Here is a 12,616-nt window from a genome sequence, read left to right on the forward strand (position 1 = left end):
CCACGGTGGGCGGATCACCTGAGGTCGGGAGTTCAAGACCAGTCTGACCAACATGGAGAAACCCCTTCTCTACTAAAAATACAAAATTAGCCTAGCATGGTGGCACATGCCTGTAATCCCAGCTACTCGGGAGGCTGAGGCAGGAGAATCAGTTGAACCCGCGAGGCGGAGGTTGCAGTGAGCCGAGATTGTGCCACTGCACTCCAACCTGGGCAACAAGAGTGAAACTCTGTCTCAAAAAAAAAAAAGAAGAAGGGTTAGAGGTGACTTCCGTAACAGCACTCAGCACCTAGTACACGGTAGGCTCGGAGTGATCATTACTATTGGCTTACAGTGGCTTCGCCAGCAAAGTCAGCCCCATGGGAAGGAGCACCCAAGTCTCAGGGCCACTCCCTGAGCACGTGTGAGCTCAGCGGGATCCTTGCTGACCTGAGTCCTATGGGGAAGCATGACGGGGAGCCGGGAAGCGCTGGTGGTCCGAACGGGGCAGGAGCCTGGACACCAGGGGTACAGGGACCCAAAGCCTTCCCCTTGTTTCCTCCTCATCAATTCTCCGCAGAGTGAGGGGTGAGGAGTTAGGCCCTAGGGAGCAGGAAACAAGCAGGGATCCGGCCGCACCCCCACCTTCACCTTGATCCCCGGCGGAACGTCCCCACCCCTTCCCAGCAAGGCAGCCCTCAGGAGCTGCAGCACAAGTGTCTCACCTGGAGCTTCCAAGTGCAGAGCCTTATCTTTGAAGAACCACTGCCACACTCTGGCAAATACAAGGAAGCCATTCTGGGTGCTTGGCCTGGGGACCGGCACTAACTGTCCTAGGGCGCAATCCGAATGCAAGCAGGGGAGAGGAGGCCCCAGCAGGCTGGATGCTGCTACAGGGAGTGACCGTCACCCCTGTGTGTCCAGAGCCCACTCTACGCCTGGAACGCAGTAAACACCGCATCGACAGTGGCCCTCCCCGCAGTCCCCCTTGCTCACCCACTTAGCTCCTGAGCTCCTTGTCATTGCTTGCCGCGTGGCCCTGCTCTCACCTGACTGTAATCTGCATTTATTCCCTATCTCCAGCTGATCTGTGAGTTCCACAGAGGGGAGAAGCCACCTGCTGGGGGGTTTTGCATCTGTGGCAATGCCTTGTGCATAAACAAGCCTTCGCTAAGTGCTTGTTGAGCGAACAAAAGAGCGAATGATGCACACGAATATGGAGGTCTGCTGATATGTGCTTAGGGAATTAAACAGGTGATGATAGTGATGAAAGTGAGGCGGGTAGGTCATTGCAGTGCCTGCGGTAGGCACTAGATGGCGCCCAAGCACACCAAGAAGGCGCTGAGAGCCGGGCCGAGCAGCGTGAGTTTTTGGTTTCCTGGAAGATTGGAGCAGTTTATCTATGAGGGCCCCTTGACTGAAAGTCTAAGATCTGGTACAAATAAGCCAGGACCAGCGGGACATGCTGTATTAGAGTTCTCCAGGGAATCAGAACCAACAGGATGTGTGTAGAGAGAGGAAGAGATTCACGTTGAGGAATGGGCTGGTGATCGTGGAGGCTGGCAGGTCCTAAACCCACAGTGTGGGCCAGCAGAGTCCAGACCCAGGAGAGCGGAAGGTGCAGAGAAGTCCCAGGGCGCTCTGCCGGATAACTTCCCTTGCTTGGGAAGGCCAGTCTTTTTGTTCTACTTAGACCTTCAACTAATTGGATGAGGCCCACCAACATTAGAGAGGGCCTCTGCTTTACTCGGAGTTTTTTTTAATATAAAATGAGGTCCTGCTATGTTGCTCAGGCTGGAGTGCAGTGACGCAATCATAGCTCAATGCAGCCTCAAACTCTTGGCCCCAAGCAATCCTCCCACCTCAGCCTCCCAAGTAGCTGGGATTACAGGTGTGCACCACCATGCCTGGCTGTAATGTTGATCTCATACAAAAACACCCTCCCAGTTGACACATAAAGTTAACTATCACACATACAGCTTGAGCTGTTGTTCCAGAGAAGCCGTGATCTTTTTGTTTGTTTGTTTTTTGGAGATGGAGTCTCGCTCTGTCGTCCAGGTTGGAGTGCAGGTGGCGCTCAGCTCACTGCAACCTCTGCCTCCTGGATTCAAGCAATTCTCCTGCCTCAGCCTCCCGAGTAGCTGGGACTACAGGCACCCGCTACCACGCCGGCTAATTTTATTTTATTTTATTATTATTATTATTTTTTTTTTTGTATTTTTAGTAGAGAAAGGGTTTCACAGTGTTAGCCAGGATGGTCTCAATCTCCTGACCTCGTGATCCGCCTGCCTCGGCCTCCCAAAGTGTTGGGATTACAGATATGAGCCACTGCGCCTGGCCGGATCAGAACGTTTTTTCCACATGTGGCCAGGCACGGTGGCTCACGCCTGTAATCTCAGTACTTTGGGAGGCGGAGGCGGGCAGATCACCTGAGGTCAGGAGTTCAAGACCACCCTGATCAACATGGTGAAACTCGTCTCTACTAAAAATACAAAAATTAGCTGGGCATGGTGGTGGGCACCTGTAATGCTAGCTACTCAGGAGGCTGAGGCAGGAGAATTGCTTGAACCAGGGAGGCAGAGGTTGCAGTGAGCCGAGATTGCGCCTCTGCACTCTCCCAGCCTGGGAGACAGAGTGAGACTCTATCTCAAAAAACAAACAAAAAAGAATGTTTTCCCACACACAACCTCACAAAGCAATGCAGAGAATACTACACATGACATGGTTGTAGGTTCAGCTTCTGAGGACACTCTCCCAACCTGTGTTATAGATGCTCTTTGTAGAATTTTAGTCAGTGTTTAAAAATTAGCTCAGCTCTAAACGTCTATGAATTGATGGGAAGTAATTTAATTGGAGATGAGTAAGTGAGGAGACAAAGGAAGAAATGTTACCTTACCCTCTCCACTGAACACAACTAATATCGCAGATAGGAAAGAGCTTTTAGCATATTCACTGATTGGAGTCGTGTTTACATTCCTGTTGTCAACTGGAAATATTTGCTTGTTTAAAGGAAGCTTCCTGAGTGTCATCTAACGGTTAAATCTCTGTTCTGAGGGAAAGTTCTAGGTGTAGACCCACACCGCACAGTTCGCAAGTGACCACGTGCTAAGGCAAGGCACAAACTCGCCTTAGCTGCTAAATTATTTTCTTTTACCATAAAACTGCAAACAGTACTGCAAACAAATCTGCAAACAGTACTGCTATCAGCAAAATAATCCATTATTTTTCCATGTTAGTATTTTTTAAGCCACTATTCTCAGGAACAAAACAAAACAAAACCTTTAATTTGTGTTTAGACATCATCAGTTAGCATCATAAAAACCTTTGATTAAAGCAAAATTAGGCCATTGGTAATAGACTCACAAAAACCATTGGGGAAAAAACTGCTTCATCCTTTGAGCTACTCTCTACTTTGCAATCCAGTTTTTTAAATAAGGTTTCTAAATACACAACATGAGTAGTGACCTGCTGGTGTTTCTAGCTTGGAAGAAAGCCATGGAAGCCCGTCCCTTGGTCCACCTAGGAGAGAAGAAAGGGACAAGGCAGCCAAAAGAAAGTTCTCCAAAGTGGAGGTGCCCTTCTACAATGCCAGACAGCCCGAGCATACTCTTCACTCTTTTTTGTTTGTTTGTTTTTGTTTTCATTTTTGTTTGAGACGCAGTCTTGCTGTTGACACCCAGGCTGGAGTGCAGTGGCACGATCTGGGCTCACTGCAACCTCCACTTCCCGAGTTCAAGCGATTCTCCTGCCTCAGCCTCTTGAGCAGCTGGGACTACAGGCGTGCGCCACCATGCCTAGCTAATTTCTGTATTTTTAGTATTGATGGGGGTTTCACCATGTTGGCCAGGTTGGTCTCGAACTCCTGACCTCAGGTGATCCACTCGCCTCAGCCTCCCAATGTGCTGGGATTACAGTACAGGCATGAGCCACCACGCCTGGCCTTTTTTTTTTTTTTTTTTTTTTTTTTTTTTTTTTTTTTTTTTTTTTTTTTTTTTTTTTTGCAGATTTTATGGCTTTATTTAAACACAAATAAAATGTACACATGGCTGCCCATTCATTTTCTTGGCGGAGCAGCCCGGCATTGGGATTGCTGACTCTGACGGCAGCTGGGCTGCTCTTCCCGAAACAGGTTTGCGGCTCTTGGTTCTTGGAGGAGGCATGGCGAGCGGTCCCTGCACAGTCAGATTCACTGCACATCAGCAGCACTTCCAGCTTCTTGATGTAGTAGACCAGGAACTGGTCTAACCGGTGCCAGATGAAGTTTTTGATCCTCTTTTGGATGCTCTTGGGCTCCACGACGGGTCTGAGGGAGCCATCATTCAGAGTAGGAGGTAAATGTCACCTCCGTAGACAGAACCAAGGAGAGAGTTTTTTTGTTTTTTTTTTTTCTGGGGGTTTGTTGTTTTTTGAGGCAGGATCTCATTTTGTTGCCCAGGTTATGCAACCGTAGCTCACTGTAACCTCAAACTCGCGGGCTCAAGCCATCCTCCTGCTCATCTCTCCAGTAGCTGGGACTACAGGCACATGCCACCATGCCCGACTAATAGTTCTTAAAATTTTTTTTGACCGGGCACGGTGGCTCACGCCTGTAGAATTCCAACACTTTGGGAGGCCAAGGCAGGCGGATCACCTGAGGTCAGGAGTTCAAGGCCAGCCTTGCCAACATGGCGAAACCCCGTCTCTACTAAAAATACAAAAAATTAGCCAGGCGTGGTGGCAGGTACCTGTAATCCCAGCTACTTGGGAGGTTGAGGCAGGAGAATTGCTTGAACCCAGGAAGCCGAGGTTGCAATGAGCCGAGATCGTGCCATTCCACTCCAGCCTGAGCAACAAGAGCAAGACTTCGTCTCAAAAAAAAAAAAAAATTTTTTTTTTTGTAGAGATGGGGTTCTCACTATGTTGTCCAGGCTGGTCTTGAACTCCTGGTCCCAAGGGACCCTCCCACCTTAACTTCCCAAAGTACTGGGATTACAAGTGTGAGTCATCACACCTGGCCTGTTTGTTGTTGTTGTTGTTGTTGTTTTTCAATAGACTTCTTATTTCTACCTCTGCCAATAGTTTTTGGAGGTTTTATTTGTTGTTTGTTTAGAGGCAGAGTCTCAATATGTCCTGGGTAAATTGTTATGAGATCAGACCCTATTCCCCAATGAAAGACTGAAATAATTAAGGCTGCACAATGGTCCTCACTTGGGAGACGGACAGCCCACTTCAGCGAGACACAGAGCCCCACGGACTGTGCACCTATGGGATGAGAGCTCTCTGGTGACACTCAGCAGAGATGGACCCAAACTCTAGGGAGGGAGGAAGGAGGAGGAAAGGAAGAAGGGAGGGAGATAAAGAGGAAGGGAAGGAAAAAGAGAGGGAGAGGGGGAGGAAAAGGGGAGAAAAGAGAAGGAATGACCTCTGGGACAGAGGAGTTGGCTTGGGTGGGTTGCAGGCACAGTGATTTTCCTCCCACCACTGGCTCCATGTGGAGTGGGGACTGAATGGATGACTCTCCAAAATTAAATTGGGGTGCTATTCCCAAAGTCAGGGAGAAGGACTTCGGACAGACAAGAAACATGTGCCCAGGGAAGCACCCACCTGCAGGGGTGGGCAGGCAAGCATGGTGGCATGAACAATATTAGTGTCGTTCTCCTTTCATTTTCCATCAGTTTGTGTTTTTGTTTTGTTTCTGTTTTCTTTTTTTTTTTTTTTTGAGACGGAGTCTCGCTCTGTCGCCCAGGCTGGAGTGCAGTGGCGTAATCTCGGCTCACTGCAAGCTCCGCCTCCCAGGTTCACGCCATTCTCCTGCCTCAGCCTCTCCGAGTAGCTGGGACTACAGGCGCCCGCCACCACGCCCGGCTAATTTTTTTTTTTTGTATTTTTTAGTAGAGACGGGGTTTCACCCTGGTCTCAATCTCCTGACCTTGTGATCCGCCCGCCTCGGCCTCCCAAAGTGCTGGGATTACAAGCGTGAGCCACCACGCCCGGCCTGTTTTTGTTTTCTTTTAAGACAGAGTCTTGCTCTGTCACCCAGGCTGGAGTGCAGTGGCGCAGTCCTAGCTCCCTGCAGCCTGGAACTCCTGAGCCCGATTGATCCTCTGGTCTCAGCCTCCCAAATAGCTGGGACTACAGGTTCATGCCACCAAACCTGGCTAATTATTTTAATATTTTAGAGAGATGAGGTCTCTCTATGTTGCCCAGGCTGATCTCAAACCCCTGGCCTCAAGTGATCCTCTCACCTTGGCCTCCTAAAATGCCGAGGTTACTGGCCAATATATACCCAGTTCTTGACATGATTTTAAACTTTGGTCTTGGGTCCAACTCAATCAGATGAGTGGCCAGGCCCGGCGGCTCCCACCTATACTCCTAACATCGTGGGAGGCCGAGCCAGGTGGATCACCTGAAGTCAGGAATCTGAGACCAGCCTGGCCAACATGGCGAAACCCCATCTCTACCAAAAATACAAAAATTAGCCAGGTGTGGTGGCGCATGCCTATAATCCCAGGTGCTCGGGAGGCTGACGTGGAAGGATCGCTTGAACCCGGGAGGTGGAGCTTGCAGTGAGCCAAGATCACAACACTGAGACTCCGTCTAAAAAAAAATAAAAAAATAAAAAATCAGTGACCTCCTGTTTATTTAAAATGTAGATTTCTGGACTCACTCCCACAAGATTGTCTCAGTAATGCTGAGACCAAGCCCTAGAATCTGCATTTTTTTGGAGTCTTGCTCTGTCGCCCAGGCTGGAGTGCAGTGGTGCGATCTTGGCTCGTTGCAGCCTCCCACTTCCGGGTTCAAGCAATTCTCCTGCCTCCGCCTCCCAAATAGCTGGGATTACACAGGCATATACTATCATGCCCAGATAATTTTTGTATTTTAGTAGAGACAGGGTTTCACCATCTTGGCCAGGCTGGTCTCAAACTCCTGACTTCAGGTGACCTGCCCACTTCAGCCTCCCAAAATGCTGGGATTACAGGCATGAGCCACAGCGCCCAGCCCAGAACCTGCATTTTAGCCAGCCTTCCCCAGGTTGCTGCCCACTGGCACACGTTCCTGTAGTGAAAAGGAGAGATACTCAATAGATCATAAAACTCCACATTAAAAAACTAAAATCCAGACTACAAGAGTAACACCAAAGAGAGACTGGACAGATTCCACAGGAAAGTTTACAAATAGTTTCCTTCCCACAGTCAAATTATTCTCCTCTCTGGCTTTTCCAGAAAAATGCTGGCAATTAAAAAGGTGTAAATAGGACAAAATCTAGGAAAGAAAATGTCCCAAACAGGAGTAAGGCCAAAAGGTCCCCTCTCCCTCCCACCTTTGGGGATTGACAATCCCCTGTAGCTACTTTGTAAACTTAAAAATCTGGGAGTGGGTGAGAAGGGGTCACTGGTTCAACATGTTCTTTTCCCCAAGCGGCCATAGCATCTGTCAGCAGGTCTCCCCGCCGGGCAAATAAGCGGCTTGCGGGCCGGCCCTGCACACCTGCAGCTGCTGGTTGCTCTGGCAACCGAGACCCAAGCCCAAGCCTGCAGCGGCCTTTCGCAGATGTGCTTCCTCCGGTTGTCAACGCAGGAAAAAGAATTGAGTGTGAAACCCTCAGGATCTGTGAGAAACTATGTGATCTGGAAAGAAAAATCTCTGCACACCTTTTTGATGCAAAAGACACTGTGAAATGGGCGTTAGTGAGAATTTCACGTTCCCACCGTGCGACGACGGGTGTTTTGCGGAGTCATGCGGCAATGTTGGGGTCACCAGCTGATCCAGTTCATTCCTTTCTCAAAGAGTCCAGGGAGGGCGGCTGACTTTGAAAGGGAGACAGGACTGAACCCTAGGTCTCTTGAGCCTTGTTTCTGGCAGATCCTTCACTGGCAATGAATTTTTTTTTCTCTCTTTTTTTTTTTTTTTTTTTTTGAGAGGGAGTTTTGCTCTTGTTGCCCAGGCTGGAGTGCAATGGTGCGATCTTGGCTACTGCAACCTCCGCCGCCCGGATTCAAGCGATTCTCCTGCCTCAGCCTCCCGAATAGCTGGGATTACAGGCATGTGCCACCACACCCGGCTAATTTTTGTATTTTTATGAGAGACGGGGTTTCGCCATATTGGTCAGTCTGGTCTCGAATTCCTGACCTCAGGTGATCCGCCTGCCTCAGCTTCCCAAAGTGCTGATATTACAAGCGTGAGCCACCACACTCAGTCCTGGCAATGAATTTTGAACCTCCTTTAAGTTTAACCACCTCCCTCCAGGAGTATCTAATAGCATGTTCTCACAGAGCTAGTCCAAGACCTGGAAGTTCCGAGGGCACCCCATTCAACTGTGAAGAGAGGTCAGCAGGCCACATATTGGCTCTAGACAGAGACATGGGATAAGGATTCATCTCAGTGACATGAGAAAAAAAGGGGAATGAAGATTGTCCACAAGAGGAAAAAAATGAAAACTAAGAAATATTGAGAAGGAGGGCCGGGTGCGGTGGCTCATGCCTGTAATCCCAGCACTTTAGGAGGCTGAGATGGGTGGATCATTTGAGGTCAGGAGTTCCAGATTAGCCTGACCAACAGGATGAAACCCCATCTCTACTAAAAATAAAAAATAAAAAAAAAAAATACAAAATTAGCCGGGCATTGTGGCGCATGCCTGAAATCCCAGCTAGTTGGGAGGCTGAGGCAGGAGAATCACTTGAACCTGGGTGGCGGAGGTTGCAGTGAGCCAAAATCGTGACAAGAGGGAAACTCCAACTCAAAAAAGGGAAGGGAAGGGGAGGGAAGGGAAACGGCAGGGAGGGGAGGGGAGGAGGAGGGAGGGGAGGGGAGGGAGGGAAAGGGAGGGGAGGGGAGGGAGGGAAGGGGAGAGGGAGGGAGGGAAGGGGAGAGGGAGGGAGGGAAGGGAGGAAAGGGAGGAAAGGAAAGAAATAAAAAGGAAAGAAAGGCCGGGCGCGGTGGCTCACGCTTGGCCGAGGGGGGATCAAGTCGAGACCACGGTGAAACCCTCTCTACTAAAAAACAAAAATTACCCGGCTGGTGGCGGGTCATAGGAAATTTTTTATCAGAGGTGTTGATTTTTCCTGTTTAATCCTGGTGGGTTAGCATTTTGTGAACAAGTCTTTCCCTTTTGCCTTGGCTACCAGGAAGCTCAGTGCTAAACTCTGGGTTAATTATAGCAGTTTTCCTTAGCCTGAGTTTTCTTCTCCCTGCATTACTGCAAATCCTCTCCAGAAGTAGGTAGGAAGACAGCATTTGTGATTTTCTTGCTACCTATCTATTCCCCCTGTTTTGACAGCTGGACACCAAATTCCCTCCAGGAAACTATCCTTCTCCTACTCTTAGCCTGTGTGCTTGGGACAGAGGGTTCCAACTCCATCTCAGGAGTGACGCATGTGAGACGGGTGTGAGTCAAGCAGTTAGGCCAGCTGCCTTGCCACAGTGCTTCATTTTTAGGCAGATCTATGAGCCAATTGGAGCCAAAGAGATGCAAAGAACGGTTTGTCAGGAATCACGTGACAGAAATTGTTCCCACTAGACTTGAAATTGGAAGGACATGAGTCTGAAGCTACCACAGCTGTATTGGGACCAGGAGGGATGCATCTGCCCAAAACTACAGCCCAATCAAGAGGTGAGACCTGAAGGATGAAGAGAGAGAAAGAAACCAGATCCATGTTCATCATTGGGACCCCCAGGTCCAGCTGTACCTGAAGCCCACCCTGCTGTCAAACAACAAAGTCCCCTTCTGCTTCAGTTTGCCTGGGTCTATAAGCATGGACAAAACGCCTTACTTTGCTTTCTCTTACTTTATGAAGGGTACGTGGTTATGGCCAAATATGTAAAAAATACAGGAAAGTATAAGCAAGAAAAATCCGGCCGGGCGAGGAGGTTCATGCCTGTAATCCCAGCACTTTGGGAGGCCAAGGCAGGCAGATCACAAGGTCAGGAGTTCGAGACCAGCCTGGCCAATATGGTGAAACCCCCATCTCTACTAAAAATACAAAAATTGGCTGGGCACTGTGGCTCATGCCTGTAATCCAAGCACTTTGGGAGGCTGAGATGGGTGGATCATCTGAGGTCAGGAGTTTGAGACCAGCCTGGCCAATATGGTGAAAACTCGTCTCTACTAAATACAAAAATTAGCCAGGCGTGGTGGCAGGCACCTGTAGTTTCAGCTACTGGGGAGGCTCAGGCAGGAGAATCACTTGAACCCGGGAGGCAGAGGTTGCAGTGAGCTGAGATCACACCACTGCACTCCAGCCTGGGCAACAGGGCAAGACTCCATCTCAAAAAAAAAAAAAAAATCCATCCATAATCTCATAACCTAGAGATAATGATCAAAGTGAATTTATTGTTTCTAAAATTTACTTTGAAGACAGGAAAAACACCATTCATGAGCGCCTTCGAGCATGTCAGTAACCCACAGCCAGATCCCTTCACAAGTTTCTCCATTTAAGCCGCACGACAGGAGTTTGTAGCTCATTTCTGTTTAGCTGTAGAGAGTAGTTCTAGCAGGCTTTTGACCTAGATTTAAGGATTTTTTTTTTCTCCTCCCACATTCAAATGCCATAAATCTGTACTCCGGGAAGCCAGCGGCATAGTGTGAGAAGACACTCCCTATTCTGGGCTTGGCCCAGAATCAAACGCCTTTTTGCTAGAACAGCTGAGCTGGCTGAGAGAGCCGCCTGTCTCAGGGGAGCAGCTGGCATTTCAGGTGTGCCTTTTTTTTTTTAATTATACTTTAAGTTCTAGGGTACATGTGCACAACGTGCAGATTTGTTACATATGTATACATGTGCTGTGTTGGTGTGCTGCACCCATTAACTCGTCATTTACATTAGGTATATCTCCCAATGTTATCCCTCCCCCCTCCCCCAACCCCAGGTGTGCCCTTTATCTTTCAGAAGCCACCGCAAGAGCCGCGTGGAGGCAGCGCAGTTCTCACCAGGATGTTGGTGATGCTTCCTTGCGTGGAGCCTGGTAAAGTGACTGAGTCCACGTGAGCCGTAGGGACCTGACCTGCCAGCAGTCCCCGGGGCTCCGGCTGGGTGGGCAGCCATGGCGGAGCAGGTTGCTTCCCATCAACAGCACTTTAAGGAGCTGCTGCAGGCCAGGCGGTGACTCACGCCTGTAATCCCAGCACTTAGGGAAGCCCAGGCGGGCGGATCACTTGAGCTCAGGAGTTTGAGACCAGCCTGAGCAACATGGCAAAACCCCGTCTCTACAAAAAATACAAAAATTAGCCAGGCATGGTGACATGTGCCTGTGATCCCAGCTACTCAGGAGGATGAGCCAGGAGAATCACTTGGGCCTGGGAGGTTGAGACTGCAGTGAGCCAAGATCACGCCAGAGCACTCCAGCCTGGGCAATGAGTGAGACTACCTCAAAATAAAATAAAATAAAATAAAAGTCTCCTGCAAATGGTTTTCCACCAAAGCTCAGAGCGCACTTCCAGATACTTTTAAATTACTACGATATTCAAACATACAGAAAAGTAGAGTAGTATAACAAACACCTCTATATGCATCACCCGATTCCACAATTATTAATGTATTGCCAGTTTCGCTTCATGTATTTTTTTTTTTAAGGGAACAGCATGAAAATGTATTTCTTTCTGTGCTGAAGTTTTTTTGTTTTTTTTTTGTTGTTGTTGTTGTTTTGAGACAGAGTCTCGCTCTGGCACCCAGGCGGGGATGTAGTGGCACGATCTCAGCTCACTGCAATCTCTACTTCCCAGGTTGAAGCGATTCTCCTGCCTCAGCCTCCCAAGTAGCTGGGATTACAGGCACCTGCCACCATGCCCGGCTAATTTTCGTATTTGTAGTAGAGACGGGGTTTTGCCCTCTTGGCCAGGCTGGTCTCAAACTCCTGACCTCAAGTAATCCACCCACCTCGGCCTCCCAAAATGCTGGGATTATAGGCATGAGCCACTGTGCCCAGCCTGTGCTGAATTATTTTAAAATAAATTGTAGACATTATGATATTTACCCCTAAAGTTAATTTTATATACAGTATCTGTATATAAAAAAATTATAAACATTATAAAATATAAAAATTTTAAAAATTATAAAAAAATTATATATAATAAAATGGGTTTTTGTTTTTGTTTTTTTGAGACAGAGTCTCGCTGTCACCTAGGCTGGAGTGCAGTGGCATGATCTCAGCTCACTGCAACCTCCACCTCCTGGGTTCAGGTGATTCTCCTGCCTCAGCCTCCCGAGTAGCTGGGACTACAGGCGTGCGCCACCACACCCAGCTAAATTTTGTATTTTTAGTAGAAACGGGGTTTCACCATGTTGGCCAGGATAGTCTTGATCTCTTGACCTCATGATCCACCCACCTTGGCTTCCCAAAGTGCTGGGATTACAAGCGTGAGCCACCGCGCCTGGCTAAAATGGTTATTTTAATACATAATCACAATTGAAACATAATCATATAGAACCACAATGAAAAATAATACAATTAATGCGATTTTCAACATTGTCTAATATCCAGGCACATTCAAATTTCCCCAAACAGGCTGGGCTCAGAGACTCCACGCCTGTAATCCCAGTACTTTGGGAACCAATCCCAGAATTCAGCACCATAGAGGCCATAGACTTCCTCAGGAAAAGCAGCCCCAGTGAATGGGTGGAACACAAGTTGAATGAAGTTGGTCACAGGAGAATGGGAGAAGTGG

Source organism: Hylobates moloch, unplaced genomic scaffold (assembly GCF_009828535.3).
Source record: "Hylobates moloch isolate HMO894 unplaced genomic scaffold, HMol_V3 SCAFFOLD_18, whole genome shotgun sequence".
Taxonomy (NCBI): domain Eukaryota; kingdom Metazoa; phylum Chordata; class Mammalia; order Primates; family Hylobatidae; genus Hylobates; species Hylobates moloch.